At 46.4% G+C, this 3,163-nt stretch overlaps 1 long non-coding RNA gene across 1 annotated transcript; it reads right to left on the reverse strand.

Annotated features, from left to right (window-relative positions):
• Positions 1-547: 547 nt before the first annotated feature.
• LOC138156477 (uncharacterized) lies at positions 548-2,329 on the reverse strand. Its single transcript, XR_011167159.1, has 3 exons — positions 2,172-2,329; positions 1,952-2,081; positions 548-1,002 (listed from the first exon to the last, which is right to left on the reverse strand). It is a non-coding gene; the product is annotated as an uncharacterized lncRNA (long non-coding RNA).
• Positions 2,330-3,163: the final 834 nt, after the last annotated feature.

Genomic DNA, 3,163 nt, shown 5'->3' on the forward strand with positions numbered 1-3,163 from the left:
TCATTAGCTATTGGGGACTATTTTCCATATTAATGAGATTAATTTAATTAATCAATGAGATTTCCTATGTGTCTCCTATGTCTTCCTATGAAATCTCATTTATGCTGATTAAATAAAATGTTGTTGAAAATTGCATTTATTTCATTTCTTGAAAAGATGCATAGTTGATGAGATGTTCTATGTGTCCAGACTTTAGGACCACCCTATATGTGTGACCTGAGCTACTTCTGTAGCCCCTCCCTGAGATCATGAGGAAAAAGGCCAAGAGAGCTTAGATGGACTGTTGAAATTCACATGTGTGGGAAGTAGGAGAATTGAGATTTGGACTCAGTCTCCCACTGGCTCCTTTCCGATGTGATATATGCTTTCTTCTCTCTCAGACCTCACATGATACTTTGTACTCTCTTCTCCCCATAGTATATAATATAGTATGATAACAGTGATAGTTCACATTTATAGACTGTCTTAAGGTTTGCAAGCTCTGTAAGGCAGGTCTAAACGTAAATAACAATGACGACAAAAATCGCAGCAGCTGGTATTTATCATGCTTTGAGATAGACAAAGAGCTTCACACACAGGACCACACAGCAGGTCTGTTGGACTTCCCTGAGACTCAGTTTCCTCGTCTATAAAAGAGAGATGATAACCTCTACCTCACAAGGAGGGACGGATGACCAGATGAGATAATGTTTATAAAATGTTTAATGGCGCTGTGGAAATAGTATTCATGTTTTCTGCGTCAGAGGACCTGGGTTCGAATCTTACCTCTGAAGTTAAGCACATATATGACCTTGAACACATCACTTACCCTCCTGAGGCTGTTTCCTCATCTGTAAAATGAGAGGGTTGGATGACCTCTGAGAGTTCTAAGTCTGTGATCTCATGGCTGTCGTTGGTCTGGTCCAGCCCATACTTGAAGAAGAATCCCCTCTACAACACTTACAAGGAACGGTCATTCAGCCATCTTCCCACGCTGTTTTATCCTCAGGGCTTAGCACGGCACTGGATTCACAAGAGGCATTTGTGAGTGAGTGAATGAATGGAAGATGAACCACCCTTTCCACATTTGACAATAGTGTTTGTGAACACAGGAGGTAGGGGATTCTGAAGAAGGGCTGACCTCACCCTGTCTAAGGCTCAGAACCCCACACGTGAAACCAGGCGGATGGAAAAAAAGCATTCAGACGCTAAAATCATGGTGGACATCAGGAAGTAGGCCCTTTGTCCCTTACTAGCTGTGGGACATAGGGAAAGAACATTGTATAGCAAGTCAGAAGATCTGAATTCAAATCCTGACTGACCTACCTGGGTGCCCTTAGGCAAACCACTTCCCCTTATGGGTCTCAGTTTCTTCTGTAAAATGGGGAGGTTGGACTACGTGATTCTTTTGGTCCTTTGTGAGCCTGCAGGACAGTGATGGGCTAAGCAGAGCCTTATCTGCAGATAATTCAGTAGAGAGTCATCTGCATGACCTTGGGCAAATCTCTTCCATTCTCTGGTCCTTAGGCTCCTCATTGGTAAAATGGAGGAGCTGTGTGACCCTGGGCAAGTCACTTAGCTGTTTGCCTCAGTTTCCTGATCTGTAAAGTGAGCTGGAGAAGGAAATGGAAAACCACTCCAGTATCTCTGCCAAGAAAACCCCAAATGGGGTCGTGGAGGGTCAGATGTGACTGACAAAACAACAAAAACAACATGGAGGATGGTGTTGGAGGTGATTATCAAAAAATGGGATGGGATGTTTCTGGAGGTGGTCAGCTCCCCTTCATTAAGAACAGTTGGGCAAAGGCTGAACTCAATGGTTACAAACAGAACCATTTAGCTGAAAGAGAAGGCCACGGAGGCCATCTGTGATCTGTGAGGCCCCTTCTAGTTCTGTGCTATGATTCTCTTTAGGCCTCAGTTTCCTCATCTGTAAAATAAGGGGCTGTTAATGGAAGATGCCAAATGCTACCTCCTTGGACCTTGGTTTCTTCTTCTTCTGTAGAATGACCAGAAGGGTGCTGGACTGCATAATGTCTGAGTTCCTTCCACTTCTAAATGGCTGCTGGCCCTAGGACTTCTCTGGCTCTCAGTTTCTTCCTCTGTAAAATGGTGGAAAGAAGAGAGTTATCAGGGTTTTGGTCTCTGAGGTTCTTTCTTCTTTTCAATGTGAGGGGCCTCAGTTTCCTCACCTGTAAAATGGTCTCTTCCAGCTCTGTGGCTCTCTCATCACCTTGGGCTCCAGGGCCAGCCTCCCTGGCTGCCTTATCTCTGCTGGGGCCCTCTGTCCCTGAGCCCTCTTGTACCTGATGACAGAGTGTTGAAAAGTCCTTCACCCCAGGCCCCCGTGTCAAATGATTAACAATCCCCAACTGGGGCCTTTATATAGCTTCCAGACCGCACCACTTGATGAGCTGATCCAGCTGAAACGATGGCGTTTTCATTGGGAGGCCAGAGAGCCAGACAAGGTAGGGGGCAGGGTGAAGGCAGGAAAGGGCAGGGGAGGGGAGATGGGGAGCAGCCAGCAGCTGTTGCTCAAAACTGGGATGCAGGGGGAGAAGAAATGATACCCTCCCCAAGTTGGGGCATGCCGTGTGGACAGCTGAAATCACTGTGAAGACACAGGCAGGGTTACTGCAGGGCATTATTAAGCCCAAAGAATTGTTCGGGCTCCATTGTCAGCCATGCTCAGACCTCTAGGCAGGAACCCAAGGTCTAAAAATATGAAGGCAGAAAAAAGCCACCAATAGGCTATTACAGCCTTTCTGGGTCTGTCCCCTCTCCATCCAGGCTCCTCTGTGCTCTCCCCAGACCCCTCCAGGGAATTAGAGGAGTTGGGGTCAGGTAGCAGCTGTATCTAATGGGGAAGCAAGAGGATGGAAAGAACCAAAAAGCCACATGGTGTATTGGGAAGGATCAGGGTATCAGGAATCAGGGGACCCACGTCCCCTGCTATTTGTTATTTGTCAGCTGTGTGACCTTGAGCAAGCCTTCAATTTTCTCATTTATAAATGAGGGGATTGGGCTAGAGGGTCTCTGAGGCCCCTTCCAGCTCTGCCAGGAATCCATCTTGTGACTCTTATAGAGGACATTTGCATTCCTTCTTGCTCAGCCTCAGTTTCCCCACTCTTTGGTATAGGAAAAAATTTATGTGGGCATTTGCTATGGGATAACCAGAACCAGT

Source organism: Petaurus breviceps, unplaced genomic scaffold (assembly GCF_028583685.1).
Source record: "Petaurus breviceps papuanus isolate PSGF00001 unplaced genomic scaffold, PetGlider_PUasm1.0 99, whole genome shotgun sequence".
Lineage (NCBI taxonomy): Eukaryota > Metazoa > Chordata > Mammalia > Diprotodontia > Petauridae > Petaurus > Petaurus breviceps.